This window comes from Triticum urartu, chromosome 5A (genome assembly GCF_056163025.1).
Source record: "Triticum urartu cultivar PI428250 chromosome 5A, HENAU_Tu73, whole genome shotgun sequence".
Classification (NCBI taxonomy): Eukaryota; Viridiplantae; Streptophyta; class Magnoliopsida; order Poales; family Poaceae; genus Triticum; species Triticum urartu.
In genome coordinates, this window is record NC_141877.1 from 561,818,367 (window position 1) to 561,837,715 (window position 19,349).

Here is a 19,349-nt window from a genome sequence, read left to right on the forward strand (position 1 = left end):
GGGCATAAAGTTTCTGAAAGAGGTATTGAAGTTTATAAAGCCAAGGTTGATGCTATTGAAAACAGAGGCGGAACCAGGATTTCTCAAAGCCTAGGGCTAAAACTAACTAACTAAATATATTGTCAAATACTACGCACATCAATGTGCTTTATAAGTATGACACAAAAGCACACTCAAGATGAAATTAAAATTCATTATTATCACGAGAGAAAAATCCATAAAACAAATAGTTTAACAAAGTGCATCATTGCAAACATGGTTTGGTACCAAATTAGCGAAGAATTGCTTAATTCAAGGCCCTCGTTTCTTCACCAGCAATAGTAGAAGGACCTGGATCTGCAAACATAAAGTCAAGTATTTAAAATCAAGACACTGTACATAGACTAAATCAATTGTCCGTATGAAATTTTTCGAAAAAAACATATTATACCACTAGCACGAAGTCCACGAGGTAATAGCCCCTTGCGTTTCCTCATTTTTTGATAGCACTGTATAATCTTAATATCGTCAATGCTTGCAAATACATCACGCTCAATATAGCACACCAAACGGTGATTCATCCATTCATCATTCAGCTTGTTTCGCAGATCAGTTTTGACAATGCTCATAGCTGAGAAAGCTCTTTCTACGGTTGCCGTTGCGACGGGCAGAATCAAGGCCAATTCTATGAGACGATATACCAATGGGAAATGTGTGTGCCTATCTGTTTGAACCATCTTTATAGCAAGCTGGACAAGATCAATGCAACTAAAAAATTCAGTATCAGCTCTAGCTTCAGTAACAAATGTGTCAAGTTGGTACCTAAGAACTCTGCACTCATATTCTGAGAAATCTGCGCCATAAATCTGAGCAAGTTCAACCAGCTTATTTATATCAAAGTTGGCAAAAGAATTTCTTGTCTCAAGACAAGCGACGCATCTCAATAGTTTGGTAGATTGCTCAGCAAAGCGATTGTTGAACTCAACAATAACCTGGTCAAGCACCACATTAAATATTTCATGATGGAAATAATGTAAGTGAGTTACCATCTGGCCGCTGCGAACTCTCGAACGACCTCCAATAGCTAATGTTTCCGTCATGTTTGGAACAATGATGTTATGTTTGAGACAAAAGGCATTTACATCTTGAAATAGCTCATCCCACCCTTGATGCCTCATGTCATTAAGTTTCTACAATGTGGTCTGAATCAAGCCCATAGCACGAACAATGTTCGAGTTCTTCTTTTACAAGCATTGTGATAGATCATTAGTTTTTCCCAACAATTTCATCATAAGATGTAGTATAAACACAAACTCAAAGCTCTCCATATGACGTATCAATCCTCGTGCTGTGGTTTTTTGTGATGTGTTAGTGGCATCATCAGGCATATTCTCCAATACCTCTAGCACTGCATACCACATGAGATGAAGATGGCACAAGGTTTTATGATGTGAGCCCCACCTAGTATCACCGGGTCTTGTGAGGTTAGTTTGTTGGTTCCTCCCTCTCCCTGTAAAAATTTCTCCGGTCTCTAATTTCTGCACAAGATCATCATATTGCGCTTGGGCTAACTGGTCATGTCTCTTACAAGAACCATTAACACTGTTGACAATCATAGAAGTGTAGCTAAAGAAATCCAAGACAGAAGGACAACACTTGGCAATGGCAACAACCACTAACTGCAACTGATGTGCAAAGCAATGTATTTAAAAAGCATAAGGATTCTCATCTAGTACCCTTCTTTGCAGCCCATGAAATTCACCTCTCATGTTCGATGCTCCATCATATCCTTGGCCTCGGATTCTATGGATAGATAGGCCATGTTTAAGAAACATAGAGTCCAAGGCTGCCTTCAAAGAAGATGATGTTGTGTCGGCAACATGTTTAATCACAAGAAATCTCTCAATCACTTCCCCTTGACTATTCAAATACCTAGATGAGATAAGAAAGAAAATCAATATGTGCATACTTCATAACAAAGAAGCACTAAATCAATTCATGGCATACAAACCTCAAAGCCACAGCCATTTGCTCCTTGAGAAATGCATCTCAAGCCTCATCAACAAGGACGGCAAATTTTTTATCCCCAATATCCTTCACAATTGCTTTAGTCGTCTCTTCCCCACAAGCTTTGCACAAATGCTTTTGTGTTTGTGCAGATGTCAACAAGTTATTTCCAGGAGCACAATCTAACAACTTAGCGGCATTCGGATCCTTTTTTATACCATTGCACCATCTCTAAGAAATTCCCCTTATTGTTTGAGTTAGCAAATGAAGGAAATATGCCCTAGAGGCAATACTAAAGTTATTATTTATTTCCTTATATCATGATAAAAGTTTATTATTCATGCTAGAATTGTATTAACCGGAAACATAATACATGTGTGAATACATAGACAAACAGAGTGTCACTAGTATGCCTCTACTTGACTAGCTCGTTAATCAAAGATGGTTATGTTTCCTAACCATGGACAAAGAGTTGTTATTTGATTAACGGGATCACATCATTAGTTGAATGATCTGATTGACATGACCCATTCCATTAGCTTAGCACCCAATCGTTTAGTATGTTGCTATTGCTTTCTTCATGACTTATACATGTTCCTATGACTATAAGATTATGCAACTCTCGTTTGCCAGAGGAACACTTTGTGTGCTACCAAACATCACGACGTAACTGGGTGATTATAAAGGAGCTCTACAGGTGTCTCCAAAGGTACATGTTGGGTTGGCGTATTTCGAGATTAGGATTTGTCACTCTGATTGTCGGAGAGGTATCTCTGGGCCCTCTCGGTAATGCACAGCACTGAAGCCTTGCAAGCATTGCAACTAATGAGTTAGTTGCGGGATGATGTATTACGGAACGAGTAAAGAGACTTGCCGGTAACAAGATTGAACTAGGTATGGGATACCAACGATCGAATCTCGGGCAAGTAACATACCGATGACAAAGGGAACAACGTATGTTGTTATGCGGTCTGACCGATAAAAGATCTTCGTAGAATATGTAGAAGCCAATATGAGCATCCAGGTTCCGCTATTGGTTATTGACCGGAGACGTGTCTCGGTCATGTCTACATTGTTCTCGAACCCGTAGGGTCCGCACGCTTAAGGTTTCGATGACAGTTATATTATGAGTTTATGCGTTTTGATGTACCGAAGGTTGTTCGGAGTCCCGGATGTGATCACGGACATGACGAGGAGTCTCGAAATGGTTGAGACATAAATACTGATATATTGGAAGCCTATGTTTGGATATCGGAAGTGTTCCGAGTGAAATCGGGATTTTACCGGATTACCGGGATGTTACCGGAACCCCCCAGGAGGTATACGGGCCTTAGTGGGCCTTAGTGGAAGAGAGGAGAGGTGGCCAGAGATGGGCCGCACGCCCCTCCCCCCTTTGGTCTGAATAGGACAAGGAGAGGGGGCCGGCCCCCCTTCCTCCTCTCTCTCCTCTTTCCCCCCCCTCCACGAATCCTATTCCAACTAGGAAAGGGGGGAGTCCTACTCCCGGAGGGAGTAGGACTCCTCCTGGCGCACCTCTCCTGGCCGGCCGCACTCCCCCCCTTGAGCCTTTATATACGGAGGCAGGGGCACCCCCTAGAGACACAAGTTGATCCACGTGATCATATTCTTAGCCGTGTGCGGTGCCCCCTTCCACCATAGTCCTCGATAATATTGTAGCGGTGCTTAGGAGAAGCCCTGCAACAGTAGTACATCAAGATCGTCACCACGCCGTTGTGCTGACGGAACTCTTCCCCGACACTTTGCTGGATCGAAGTCTGGGGATCGTCATCGAGCTGAACGTGTGCTAGAACTCGGAGGTGCCGTAGTTTCGGTGCTTGATCGGTCGGGCCGTGAAGACGTACGACTACATCAACCAAGTTAACGCTTCCGTTGTCGATCTACAAGGGTACGTAGATCACACTCTCCCCTCTCGTTGCTATGCATCACCATGATCTTGCGTGTGCGTAGGAAATTTTTTGAAATTACTACGTTCCCCAACAGTGGCATCCGAGCCTAGGTTTTATATGTTGATGTTATATGCACGAGTAGAACACAAGTGAGTTGTGGGCGATATAAGTCATACTGCTTACCAGCATGTCATACTTTGGTTCGGCGGTATTGTTGGACGAAGCGGCCCGGACCGACATTACGCGTACGCTTACGCGAGACCGGTTCTCCCGACGTGCTTTGCACATAGGTGGCTTGCGGGTGACAGTTTCTCCAACTTTAGTTGAACCGAGTGTGGCTACACCCGGTCCTTGTGAAGGTTAAAACAGCATCAACTTGACAAACTATCATTGTGGTTTTGATGTGTAGGTAAGATTGGTTCTTGCTTAAGCCCGTAGCAGCCACGTAAAACATGCAACAACAAAGTAGAGGACGTCTAACTTGTTTTTGCAGGGCATGTTGTGATGTGATATGGTCAAGACATGATGCTAAATTTTATTGTATGAGATGATCATGTTTTGTAACCGAGTTATCGGCAACTGGCAGGAGCCATATGGTTGTCGCTTTATTGTATGCAATGCAATCGCGCTGTAATGCTTTACTTTATCACTAAGCGGTAGCGATAGTCGTGGAAGCATAAGATTGGCGAGACGACAATGATGCTACGATGGAGATCAAGGTGTCGCGCCGGTGACGATGGTGATCATGATGGTGCTTCGGAGATGGAGATCACAAGCACAAGATGATGATGGCCATATCATATCACTTATATTGATTGCATGTGATGTTTATCTTTTATGCATCTTATCTTTGCTTTGATTGACGGTAGCATTATAAGATGATCTCTCACTAAATTATCAAGAAGTGTTCTCCCTGAGTATGCATCGTTGCGAAAGTTCTTCGTGCTGAGACACCACGTGATGATCGGGTGTGATAGGCTCTACGTTCAAATACAACGGGTGCAAAACAGTTGCACACGCGGAATACTCAGGTTATACTTGACGAGCCAAGCATATACAGATATGGCCTCGGAACACGGAGACCGAAAGGTCGAGCGTGAATCATATAGTAGATATGATCAACATAGTGATGTTCACCAATGAAACTACTCCATCTCACGTGATGATCGGACATGGTTTAGTTGATTTGGATCACGTAATCACTTAGAGGATTAGAGGGATGTCTATCTAAGTGGGAGTTCTTTAAGTAATATGATTAATTGAACCTAAATTTATCATGAACTTAGTACCTGATAGTATCTTGCTTGTTTTAGATAAATGGCCCGTGTTGTTGTTCCGTTGAATTTTAAAGCGTTCCTTGAGAAAGCAAAGTTGAAAGATGATGGTAGCAATTACACGGACTGGGTCCGTAACTTGAGGATTATCCTCATTGCTGCACAGAAGAATTACGTCCTGGAAGCACCGCTGGGTGCCAGGCCTACTGCTGGAGCAACACCAGATGTTGTGAACGTCTGGCAGAGCAAAGCTGATGACTACTCGATAGTTCAGTGTGCCATGCTTTACGGCTTAGAACCGTGACTTCAACGATGTTTTGAACGTCATGGAGCATATGAGATGTTCCAGGAGTTGAAGTTAATATTTCAAGCAAATGCCCGGATTGAGAGATATGAAGTCTCCAATAAGTTCTATTGCTGCAAGATGGAGGAGAACAGTTCTGTCAATGAGCATATACTCAAAATGTCTAGGTATAATAATCACTTGATTCAAATGGGAGTTAATCTTCCAGATGATTGCGTCATTGACAGAATTCTCCAATCACTACCACCAAGCTACAAGAGCTTCGTGATGAACTATAATATGCAAGGGATGAATAAGACTATTCCCGAGCTCTTCGCAATGCTGAAAGCTGTGGCGGTAGAAATCAAAAAGGAGCATCAAGTGTTGATGGTCAACAAGACCACTAGTTTCAAGAAAAAGGGTAAAGGGAAGAAGAAGGGGAACTTCAAGAAGAACAGCAAGCAAGTTGCTTCTCAAGAGAAGAAACCCAAGTCTGGACCTAAGCCTGAAACTGAGTGCTTCTACTGCAAGCAGACTGGTCACTGGAAGCGGAACTGCCCCAAGTATTTGGCGGATAAGAAGGATTGCAAGGTGAACAAAGGTATATGTGATATACATGTTATTGATGTGTACCTTACTAATGCTTGCAGTAGCACCTGGGTATTTGATACTGGTTCTGTTGCTAATATTTGCAACTCGAAACAGGGACTACGGATTAAGCGAAGATTGGCTAAGGACGAGGTGACGATGCACGTGGGAAACGGTTCCAAAGTCGATGTGATCGCAGTCGGCGCGCTACCTCTACATCTACCTTCGGGATTAATATTAGACCTAAATAATTGTTATTTGTGCCAGCGTTAAGCATGAACATTATATCTAGATCTTGTTTGATGCGAGACGGTTATTCATTTAAATCAGAGAATAATGGTTGTTCTATTTATATGAGTAATATCTTTTATGGTCATGCACCCTTGAAGAATGGTCTATTCTTATTGAATCTCGATAGTAGTGACACACATATTCATAATATTGAAGCCAAAAGATGCAGAGTTGATAATGATAGTGCAACTTATTTGTGGCACTGCCGTTCAGGTCATATCAGTGTAAAGCGCATGAAGAAACTCCATACTGATGGACTTTTGGAACCACTTGATTATGAATCACTTGGTACTTGCGAACCGTGCCTCATGGGCAAGATGACTAAAACGCCGTTCTCCGGTACTATGGAGAGAGCAACAGATTTGTTGGAAATCATACATACCGATGTATGTGGTCCGATAATATTGAGGCTCGTGGCGGATATCGCTATTTTCTCACCTTCACAGATGACTTAAGCAGATATGGATATATCTACTTAATGAAACATAAGTCTGAAACGTTTGAAAAGTTCAAAGAATTTCAGAGTGAAGTTGAAAATCATCGTAACAAGAAAATAAAGTTTCTACTATCTGATCGTGGAGGAGAATATTTGAGTTACGAGTTTGGTGTACATTTGAAACAATGCGGAATAGTTTCGCAACTAATGCCACCCGGAACACCACACCCTAATGGTGTGTCCGAACGTCGTGATCGTACTTTACTAGATATGGTGCGATCTATGATGTCTCTTACTGATTTACCGCTATCGTTTTGGGGTTATGCTTTGGAGACGGCCGCATTCACGTTAAATAGGGCACCATCAAAATCCGTTGAGACGACGCCTTATGAACTATGGTTTGGCAAGAAACCAAAGTTGTCGTTTCTGAAAGTTTGGGGCTGCGATGCTTATGTGAAAAAGCTTCAACTTGATAAGCTCGAACCCAAATCGGAGAAATGTGTCTTCATAGGATATCCAAAGGAGACTATTGGATACACCTTCTATCACAGATCCGAAGGCAAGACTTTTGTTGCTAAGTTCGGAAACTTTCTGGAGAAGGAGTTTCTCTCGAAAGAAGTGAGTGGGAGGAAAGTAGAACTTGACAAGGTAACTGTACCTGCTCCCTTATTGGAAAGTAGTGCATCACAGAAAACTGTTTCTGTGACACCTACACCAATTAGTGAGGAAGCTAATGATAATGATCATGAAACTTCAGAACAAGATACTACTGAACCTCGTAGATCAACCAGAGTGAGATCCGCGCCAGAGTGGTACGGTAATCTTGTTCTGGAAATCATGCTACTAGATCATGATGAACCTACGAACTATGAAGAAGCGATGGTAAGCCCAGATTCCGCAAAATGGCTTGAAGCCATGAAATCTAAGATGGGATCCATGTATGAGAACAAAGTGTGGACTTTGGTTGACTTGCCCAATGATCGGCAAGCAATTGAGAATAAATGGATCTTCAAGAAGAAGACTGACACCGACGGTAATATTACTGTCTACAATGCTCGACTTGTCGCAAAAGGGTTTTGGCAAGTTCAAGGGGTTGACTACGATGAGACCTTCTCACCCGTAGCGATGCTTAAGTCTGTCCGAATCATGTTAGAAATTGCCGCATTTTATGATTATGAAATTTGGCAGATGGATGTCAAAACTGCATTCCTGAATGGATTTCTGGAAGAAGAGTTGTATATGATGCAACCGGAAGGTTTTGTCGATCCAAAGGGAGCTAACAAAGTGTGCAAACTCCAGCGATCCATTTATGGACTGGTGCAAGCCTCTCGGAGTTGGAATAAACGCTTTGATAGTGTGATCAAAGCATTTGGTTTTATACAGACTTTTGGAGAAGCCTGTATTTACAAGAAAGTGAGTGGGAGCTCTGTAGCATTTCTGATATTATATGTGGATGACATATTACTGATTGGAAATGATATAGAATTTCTGGATAGCATAAAGGGATACTTGAATAAGAGTTTTTCAATGAAAGACCTCGGTGAAGCTGCTTACATATTAGGCATAAAGATCTATAGAGATAGATCAAGACGTTTAATTGGACTTTCACAAAGCACATATCTTGACAAGATTTTGAAGAAGTTCAAAATGGATCAAGCAAAGAAAGGGTTCTTGCCTGTGTTACAAGGTGTGAAGTTGAGTCAGACTCAATGCCCGACCACTGCAGAAGATAGAGAGAAAATGAAAGATGTTCCCTATGCTTCAGCCATAGGCTCTATCATGTATGCAATGCTGTGTACCAGACCTGATGTGTGCCTTGCTATAAGTCTATCAGGGAGGTACCAAAGTAATCCAGGAGTGGATCACTGGACAGCGGTCAAGAACATCCTGAAGTACCTGAAAAGGTATAAGGATATGTTTCTCGTATATGGAGGTGACAAAGAGCTCATCGTAAACGGCTATGTTGATGCAAGCTTTGACACTGATCCGGACGATTCTAAATCGCAAACCGGATACATGTTTACATTAAACGGTGGAGCTGTCAGTTGGTGCAGTTCTAAACAGAGCGTCGTGGCGGGATCTACGTGTGAAGCGGAATACATAGCTGCTTCGGAAGCAGCAAATGAAGGAGTCTAGATGAAGGAGTTCATATCCAATCTAGGTGTCATGCCTAGTGCATCGGGTCCAATGAAAATATTTTGTGACAATACTGGTGCAATTGCCTTGGCGAAGGAATCCAGATTTCACAAGAGAACCAAGCACATCAAAAGATGCTTCAATTCCATCCGGGATCTAGTCCAGGTGGGAGACATAGAGATTTGCAAGATACATACGGATCTGAATGTTGCAAACCCGTTGACTAAGCCTCTTCCACGAGCAAAACATGATCAGCACCAAGGCTCCATGGGTGTTAGAATCATTACTGTGTAATCTAGATTATTGACTCTAGTGCAAGCGGGAGACTGAAGGAAATATGCCCTAGAGGCAATAACGAAGTTATTATTTATTTCCTTATATCATGATAAAAGTTTATTATTCATGCTAGAATTGTATTAACTGGAAACATAATACATGTGTGAATACATAGACAAACAGAGTGTCACTAGTATGCCTCTACTTGACTAGCTTGTTAATCAAAGATGGTTATGTTTCCTAACCATGGACAAAGAGTTTTTATTTGATTAACAGGATCACATCATTAGTTGAATGATCTGATTGACATGACCCATTCCATTAGCTTAGCACCCGATCGTTTAGTATGTTGCTATTGCTTTCTTCATGACTTATACATGTTCCTATGACTATGAGATTATGCAACTCCCGTTTGCCAGAGGAACACTTTGTGTGCTACCAAACGTCACAACGTAACTAGGTGATTATAAAGGAGCTCTACAGGTGTCTCCAAAGGTACATGTTGGGTTGGCGTATTTCGAGATTAGGATTTGTCACTCCAATTGTCGGAGAGGTATCTCTGGGCCCTCTCGGTAATGCACATCACTGAAGCCTTGCAAGCATTGCAACTAATGAGTTAGTTGCGGGATGATGTATTACAGAACGAGTAAAGAGACTTGCTGGTAACGAGATTGAACTAGGTATGGGATACCGACGATCGAATCTCAGTCAAGTAACATACCGATGACAAAGGGAACAACGTATGTTGTTATGCGGTCTGACCGATAAAAGATCTTCGTAGAATATGTAGAAGCCAATATGAGCATCCAGGTTCCACTATTGGTTATTGACCGGAGACGTGTCTCGGTCATGTCTACATTGTTCTCGAACCCGTAGGGTCCGCACGCTTAAGGTTTCGATGATAGTTATATTATGAGTTTATGCGTTTTGATGTACCGAAGGTTGTTCGGAGTCCCGGATGTGATCACGGACATGACGAGGAGTCTCTAAATGGTCGAGACATAAAGATCGATATATTGGAAGCCTATGTTTGGATATCGGAAGTGTTCCGGGTGAAATCGGGATTTTACCGGATTACCGGGAGGTTACCGGAACCCCCCGGGAGGTATATGGGCCTTAGTGGAAGAGAGGAGAGGTGGCCAGAGATGGGCCGCACGCCCCTCCCCCCCTTTGGTCTGAATAGGACAAGGAGAGGGGGCCGGCCCCCCTTCCTCCTCTCTCTCCTCTTTCCCCCCCTCCGCGAATCCTATTCCAACTAGGAAAGGGGGGAGTCCTACTCCCGGAGGGAGTAGGACTCCTCCTGGCGCGCCTCTCCTGGCCGTCTGCACTCCCCCCCTTGAGCCTTTATATACGGAGGCAGGGGAACCCCCTAGAGACACAAGTTGATCCACGTGATCATATTCTTAGCCGTGTGCGGTGCCCCCTTCCACCATAGTCCTCGATAATATTGTAGCGGTGCTTAGGCGAAGCCCTGCAACAGTAGTACATCAAGATCGTCACCACGCCGTCATGCTGACGGAACTCTTCCCCGACACTTTGCTGGATCGAAGTCCGGGGATCGTCATCGAGCTGAACGTGTGCTAGAACTCGGAGGTGCCGTAGTTTCGGTGCTTGATCGGTCGGGCCGTGAAGACGTACGACTACATCAACCAAGTTAACGCTTCCGTTGTCGATCTACAAGGGTACGTAGATCACACTCTCCCCTCTCGTTGCTATGCATCACCATGATCTTGCGTGTGAGTAGGAAATTTTTTGAAATTACTACGTTCCCCAATAGCAGACTCATCATGTCCACGAAAAGCCAGAGCTTGCAATAAAAGAAACCTCACGACACCTAACATGATAGTGAGACGACCCAAGTACTCTTCCTCCTTCTTCTTGTCTGAACCAGCCCATACATGCTCCACATTTTGCCTCAGGTTTTGAAAAGCTTGAGATTGTCTTTTTGCTCTATTATGAGCACTGTTAACCTTACCGAGATGAGTATCAAAAGATGCAATAGCATTTTTCCAGTTACTAAAACCTTTCTTTGTATATGCTTCTATTTCATAGTTTTCAGCTCTTGGTTGCTTAAAGAGAAAACAATGAAAACAGAAGGCAGCTTGTTTAGCAACACTATATTCCAACCAGTCATGCGATTTATACCACTCTCCACGAAATTCTCTCGTCTGCTTCCCAATTCTTTCCTGTTCATAAACATGGCATGTTGACCAACATGTTCCCATGGCCAAATACTCTCTTCTAGCTGAATCCCTAACATCTGGATGCAACTCTTCAATTGGTTTTCGGAGGCCGGGATCAGGATTAATGTCATCCGGATTAAGCTCCACACGTGGTTCACTTTCTTTTGCATTACTAGCTCCCACTGGTACCGATTCTGTAGGTGACACATCAGGGTTGGTATTGTTGGCTGCAGGCTGGTTGGATGTTGACTGAAAGAAAGATTCAATTGTACGGATCCTCTTCACCTTGTATTTCTAATTTCGTGACAACAATGAAATAAAATTGACTAAATAAATATAACTCACTGAGTTTGGCTGGTATAAACTATAAAGGAACTAGGGAAAATAAAATTTGATGATACAAATGAGATATTACCTATGCAGCACAGAGTGCGTTGTCGTGGGTGTGTGCACTGCAAATCTGCAATTCAGAAATAGATTGAGAAGAACAACATGCGGGAGGTCAGAGGTAGGACAGTGGAACCGGCGGCGGGTGCGGCGGGGAATCGCCAATCACGGGTTGATGAGGGCGGCGGGCGCTTGCGTGCTCTGTTCGAGCGAGGCGAGGGTTTCTGTTGCCGTGATCAGAGGGGTGTTTTTTTCCTTTCTTGATTGACTTGATTGACAACGATCAGGATACAGATGGAGGCGTAAACTGGGCGATTTGTTGTACATGGGCCACGTGCAAGTAAAAGGCATGTATGTGAAGGCTGGGACTAATGGGTTGAAGCCTTGATGACCGCACATGAAGCCTGGGGCTGGGCTTGTATGTGTCCCAAATTCTGAATTTTTTTTCTTCTATGTGTACATGTGCTACATGGGCCACGCCTGGGGCTACAGCCCCAGTTGCCCCAGGCCCAGTTTCGCCCCTGATTGAAAAGATGCCATGTCCCAAGGACATCAAAGGTATAAGAAGTTTCCTTGGTGATGCCGGTTTTTATAGGAGGTTCATTAAGGACTTCTCCAAAATTTCTTGGCCTCTGACTAATTTATTACAAAAAGATATACCATTTGTCTTTGATGATGATTGTGTAGAAGTATTTGAAATACTTGAGAAAGCATTGATCTCTGCACCTATTGTTCAGCCACCTGATTGGAATTTACCCTTCGAAATTATGTGTGATGCTAGTGATTATGCTATAGGTGCTGTTCTAGGGCAAAAAGTTGATAAGAAATTAAACGTTATTCAATATGCTAGTAAAACTCTATACAATGCTCAAAGAAATTATGCTACTACTGAAAAAGAATTCTTAGCAGTTGTATTTGCTTGTGATAAGTTCAGACCTTATATTGTTGATTCTAAAGTAACTATTCACACTGATCATGCTGCTATTAAATATCTTATGGAAAATAAAGATGCTAAACCTAGACTTATTAGATGGGTTCTCTGATAGAGGCTAAGGTGTCCCGATGTTTCGATGAGATGGTGGCTTTCGTTTTCTGTGGGAGTCGACCTTGACGATCCAACTACGAACGTGCGAGACGTCGCGCCTTAGCAATCGCTAAACCAACTTCCGAGGGTTATTGACCACGCCGGAGCACGATCAACCTGACCACGAGGGTCTGTTTCCTGCGAGCAAACGAAGAACAAGCAAGAAACTAAGATTGCAATCTGGATATTGCGAATATAAGATGAAAGCTTTATTGATCAAGGTGGGGTTCTGTGACGTCTTGGTCTGGTCGTTGGACACAAACGAAGTACGCGAAGTTGCAGCTATGGCGAACTTTTAATCTAAACAAAACCCAAAGTCTAAACGACGCCCTAAGGGCTGTATAAATGGAGGAAGAGGGGGGAATTTCGTGGCCCTTGAGGGTGGGGTCCGAAACCAACCCTAACTCTTGTTTCCCCACACATACGGACTCTAAAAATAGCCTATACTTAAGTATTTCGAAATTACATGGGCCTGGCCCATTAATAAGGTGACGCAGCACCTAGAATAGCCTATGGACGAATATTATGAAGTGGCATCTTGTATATTTCGTCCAAGGCTTCATGCACTCCTTATGGCGGCTTCAAAGTCCTGAAATCATCACTTGTAACTCCGTTCTTGATCCCCTTGCGCATGCCATCAACTCCATGCGTGTTCTTGCTCCAATGTTCATCCTTCTCCAAGCTAGGCCCTTCATTTGTAAGCAAAACAAATGTATCCAATTTAGGCAGCATCATAATCTCATGAACATTAGAATCATTACCAAGAAACGAAAGTACCTGGTAATTTAATTGGCGTGCGCGAGCTCTATTAATTGGTCCAGTATATGTAACAGTAGGGGCTGTGGGTGTAACAATGGTATTGATGTCCTCATCATCCTCCCCTTCTTGAAATGAAGTTGTCCTCGACGGAAGCGCATCTTCCTCACCCAAATAAGGCTTCAAATCTGCAATGTTAAAAGTGGGACTAACCCCAAAATCTACAGGTAGCTCAAGTTTATATGCATTATCATTTATTTTCTCTAACACCTTAAAAGGACCATCAGCACGTGGCATTAGCTTTGATTTGCGCAGATTAGGAAATCTATCTTTACGCAAATGTAACCAAACAAGATCTCCAGGCGCAAACACAACATGTTTTCTACCCTTATCTCCAGCAAGTTTATATTTAGCATTCATACGCTCAATGTTTTCCTTAGTTAACTCATGCATTTTTAAAATCAATTTAGAACGTTCTTTAGCATCAAAATTAACCTTCTCTGAAGATGGAAGAGGCAACAAATCAATAGGTGCACGAGGTAGGAAACCATACACAATTTCAAAAGGGCACATCTTAGTAGTAGAATGCAATGAACGATTATAAGCAAATTCAATATGAGGCAAGCATTCTTCCCACATTTTCTTGTTATTCTTCAAAACAGCCCTAAGCATAGTAGACAATGTTCTATTGACTACTTCAGTTTGTCCATCAGTTTGGGGGTGACAAGTAGTACTAAAAAGCAGCTTAGTCCCCAACTTAGCCCATAAACATCTCCAAAAGTGGCTAAGAAATTTAGTATCACGATCTGAAACAATAGTATTTGGCGCACCATGTAAGCGAATAATTTCACGAAAGAACAAATCAGCAACATTAACAGCATCATCGCTTTTATGACATGGTATAAAGTGTGCCATTTCTGAGAACCTATCCACGACAACAAATATGCTATCCCTCCCCTTCTTTGTTCGAGGTAAACCTAAAACAAAGTCCATAGATATATCCTCCCAAGGAACACTAGGTACAGGCAAAGGTATATATAAACCATGAGGATTGAGTCGTGACTTAGCTCTTTGACATGTAGTGCAGCGAGCAACAAAACGCTCAACATCCCGTCTCATCTTTGGCCAAAAGAAATGTGTAGCAAGTATATCCTCCGTCTTCTTGATGCCAAAGTGTCCCATTAATCCTCCTCCATGCACCTCCTGCAACAACATAAGACGAACGGAGCTAGCTGGAATGCATAGCTTGTTAGCACGAAACACAAATCCATCGTTAAGAACGAACTTGTTCCAAGTTCTCCCTTCCTTACAATTCTGCAATACATCTTTAAATTCAGCATCATGAACATATTGATCTTTGATGGTCTCCAAACCAAATATTTTAAAGTCAAGTTGTGAAAGCATAGTATAACGATGAGACAAGGCATCAGCAATAACATTTTCTTTACCCTTCTTGTGTTTAATGACATAAGGGAAAGTCTCAATGAATTCAACCCATTTAGCATGTCTACGGTTCAGTTTTGCTTGACTTTTAATGTGTTTCAAAGATTCATGATCAGAATGTATAACAAATTCCTTGGGCCATAAATAATGTTGCCATGTTTCTAAGGTCCAAACAAGAGCATATAATTCTTTATCATAAGTAGAATAGTTCAGACTAGGCCCACTCAATTTTTCAGAAAAGTATGCAACAGGTTTTCCATCTTGTAATAGCACACCTCCTAATCCAATTCCACTAGCATCACATTCAAGCTCAAAAGTCTTATTGAAATTAGGAAGTTGGAGTAAAGGAGCATGTGTCAACTTATCTTTCAATACCGTGAAGGCTTCTTCCTGTGCGATACCCCAAACAAAAGGCACATCCTTCTTTGTAAGCTCGCTGAGAGGTGCAGCAATGGTGCTGAAATCTCTCACAAAACGCCTATAGAAACCAGCGAGGCCAAGGAAACTCCTCACTTGTGTGACCGTTTTGGGCTGCGGCCAACTCTCAATAGCTTCAATCTTGGCTTTATCAACTTCAATTCCCTGTGGAGTAACAACATAGCCAAGAAAAGATACTCGGTCGGTGCAAAAGGTGCACTTTCCAAGGTTTCCAAACAAACGTGCATCACGTAGAGCAATAAAAACAGCACGTAAATGTTCCAAATGTTCCTCCAAAGATTTGCTATAAATCAATATGTCATCAAAGTAAACTACCACAAATCGTCCAATGAAAGCACGTAAAACTTCGTTCATTAACCTCATGAAAGTACTAGGTGCATTAGTTAACCCAAAAGGCATGACTAACCACTCATATAATCCGAACTTAGTTTTAAATGCTATTTTCCATTCATCTCCCAATTTCATACGAATTTGATGGTATCCACAACGCAAATCAACTTTGGAGAATATTGTAGAGCCACTCAATTCATCAAGCATATCATCTAGCCTAGGAATAGGATGACGATAACGAATAGTAATATTATTTATGCCTCTACAATCAACGCACATACGCGACGTACCATCCTTTTTCGGCACTAAAATGATAGGAACAGCACAAGGACTAAGGGATTCGCGTATATAACCTTTGTCGAGCAGTTCTTGTACTTGACGCATAATCTCCTTCGTCTCCTCTGGATTGGTACGGTATGGTGCACGGTTGGGTAGCGAAGCACCGGGAATTAAGTCAATTTGATGCTCAATCCCTCGAATAGGTGGTAATCCCGGTGGCACGTCTTGTGGAAAGACGTCAGCGAACTCCTGCAAAATGTTAGTGACAGCAGGGGGCAAAGAGGAAGGCACGTCCTCGAATGAAAATAATGCCTCTTTGCACACAAAAGCATAGCAAACAGATTTGCTGAAATCTAGCTCATCAATATCAGATTTGGTGGCAAGTAAACATGCACTTTTCAATTTAATTTCAGAAACAACAGTAGATGGTTTATTATTAGGCTTCATTTGGTGCTCAAATTCTTTTGCCACAATCTGATTTTCACTCTTATTTGTATCTTGTTTTGCTTTATTAGCTCTATTAATATCATCTTTCAAAATGGAATCAGGAGTCATAGGAAGCAAAGTAATATTTTTATCGTTATGAACAAGAGTATACTGATTGTTTCTACCATGGTGTACAGAATTTTTATCAAATTGCCATGGTCTACCAAGTAATAAGGAACATGCTTGCATAGGTACCACATCACAATCAACATAATCAGCATATGTAGAGATACTAAAATGCACACGAACAGTACGTGTTACCTTAACCTTGCCGCTGTTGTTGAACCATTGGATGTAGTAAGGATGTGGATGTGGTCTTGTGGTGAGAGATAGCTTCTCCACCATCTCCATGCTAGCCAAGTTATTGCAGCTCCCTCCATCTATGATCACGCGAACAGAACGTTCCTTCACAACTCCCTTTGTATGGAACAAATTATGCCTCTTTGCTCAGCTTGTGTAACCTGCACACTCAAAACACGTTGAGCAACTAAACATCCATACCTGTCAGCATCTTCAGGAGCCATGTATTGCGTCTCATGATCAGAATCGTCCCCACCGTGTTCGTCACGTGTAATAAGAGCCAAAGTCTCCTCATCATAGTCACTAGCGGACTCATACCCACCATCCTCAGTAACAATCATCACACGCTTAGATGGGCATTCTCTCGCATAATGACCTCCACCCTTGCAACGTCGATAAATAATATCATGTGTTTGCCCTGTTGATGCCATGGATGAAGAAGAGCTCTTTGCAGGCCCTGAAGGTGTGCTCTTGGCAGATAGTGGTGATTGTGCTTGCTTTATTGTATCATGGTTGGAGGTGGCAGCCGACGGAGGTGCCGGTGTAGCAGAACGTGTGGAAGTAGATGATGCACGTGGTGTCCATGATGAAGGTCGACCTGCAGAAAAGTTAGTCCGCGCCAATGCATGTCGATCCTGCACTTCACGTTCAGCTTTACAAGCAAGATGGAATAAACGAGTGATATTAGTATACTCCTTATACTCTAGAATGGTCTGAATCTCTCTATTTAATCCACCCATAAAACGTGCAAGCATAGCTTCATTCTCCTCAACAATACCACATCTAATCATGCCAGTTTGTAATTCCTGATAATATTCTTCTACAGAATTTTTTCCCTGTCTTAAGCGCTGCAATTTTTGAAGTAATTCACGTTGATAATATGGTGGAACCCAACGAGTACGCATAGCAGTTTTCAAAGCAGCCCAAGTAGCCGGAATAGGATATAATCTACAATGCTCAGACCACCAAACACATGCAAAACTAGTGAAAGCACAAACAGCAGCAGGAACACGTCTCTCCTCGGGATATTGTAAACATGTAAATCGTTGTTCAGTTTCTAACTCCCAAGTAAGATATATATCAGGAACATATCTACCCTCAAAAGGTGGAATATTCAATTTTAGTTTAGGGAGATGGTCATGATCTCGTACCTGAGGGTGAGCCCTACCATTGCCATTATTTGCATGTGGACGACCTGGTGGTTGCTGTGCTGGTGGTGGCACGTAGTTCTGATTTTGATCAACCTCATCCTCATAATCTCCCACATAATCATCCTCCTCCACATTAGTAGTAGGAGCCACAGAAGTATCAACAGCAGCACCAGCAGTTTGGCCTGACTGAAGAGGGACACGGCTCGCTCGGCGGAGGGCTGTTTCCCGACGTGGAGGTAGTTGGTGTTGTTGCTGTTGTTGCAGAGGTGCGGCAGGAGCAGCCGGTGGTGGTGGTGGAAAACGCGAAAGCAATTCAGCAAACTTGTTATCGAGCTTTGTTTCAAACGTCTTCTCCATGCCATCTATCTTCTCCATGGCCTCTTCAAATCTGTTTATCACATCTTGCACCTGTACACTCATCATTTGCTGAAACGTATCATGAAGCTCCTTGTTCGTCAAGTTCTCCCAGTCAGTCTCGTCGGATTGTGATCTTGGCATGGTTAGCAGCAATAGAAACACACAAGAATATGATCCTACAGGCTACTAACAAGTGGTGGTGGTGGCGGGTGTCACAAATCCGTCAAGCAAATCTCAAATTCTTACCAGTTCTTACCCAGCAGCAGGCGGTGATCGGCAACCGTTATAGTCAAAACTCTCAAAAGCTTGGATAGAGCGATTGCCAGGGAGAGTCAAACGCATGACGTAGATGTATGTGGAGCTGGGAAGGCTTATAGTATGGTAGCAAAAGGGTCAGCAATAATCAATTCAGAGATGCAAAGTTGAATAAACGCTCAACGACGGTACTGTGCTGGTCCTAGGCTAGACCGTGCTAGAGACGCGAGCCTAGAACACTAACAAAATCATGGCGCTACACGTAAATAAGGGAAAAGCACACTCTGGAACTCTTTTTTTTCGCTCTTTTTTTTGCGCTCCTCTTGTTTTATTTATTTTTTTTGCGCTCCTCTTTTTTTTTCTGCGCTCCTCTTTTTTTTGCGAAAAATCACTATAATGGAGAGTGTCTCAAAACTCTTCCCTCGTCAAACTGATAGGATGGGCACGAATTTTTTTTTTCACTTTTTTCGGAAATCAGGGCAGCGACGACGAAAAAGTGCGACAAAAAAATCACTATGATGGCACGTGGCTCAAAAGACTCAGAAAATCCTAAAAATAGGATAGGGAAAAAAAATTTGCCCGTGAAAATTTTGGCCTAAAAACTGCCCGGGGGTCTCCAGACTTTTTTTTCCGAGACCTACGCAGGCAAGGAAACACGAATCGGAATTTAGATTGATCTCAAGAACAAACCTAATATGAGAAGAACTCAGATTGGTGGTGGAT

General features: G+C 42.5%; 1 pseudogene; it reads right to left on the reverse strand.

Moving 5' to 3' along the window:
* Window positions 1–286: 286 nt before the first annotated feature.
* LOC147972880 (uncharacterized) overlaps window positions 287–19,349 on the reverse strand; it is a 62,428-nt pseudogene continuing 43,365 nt past the window's right edge.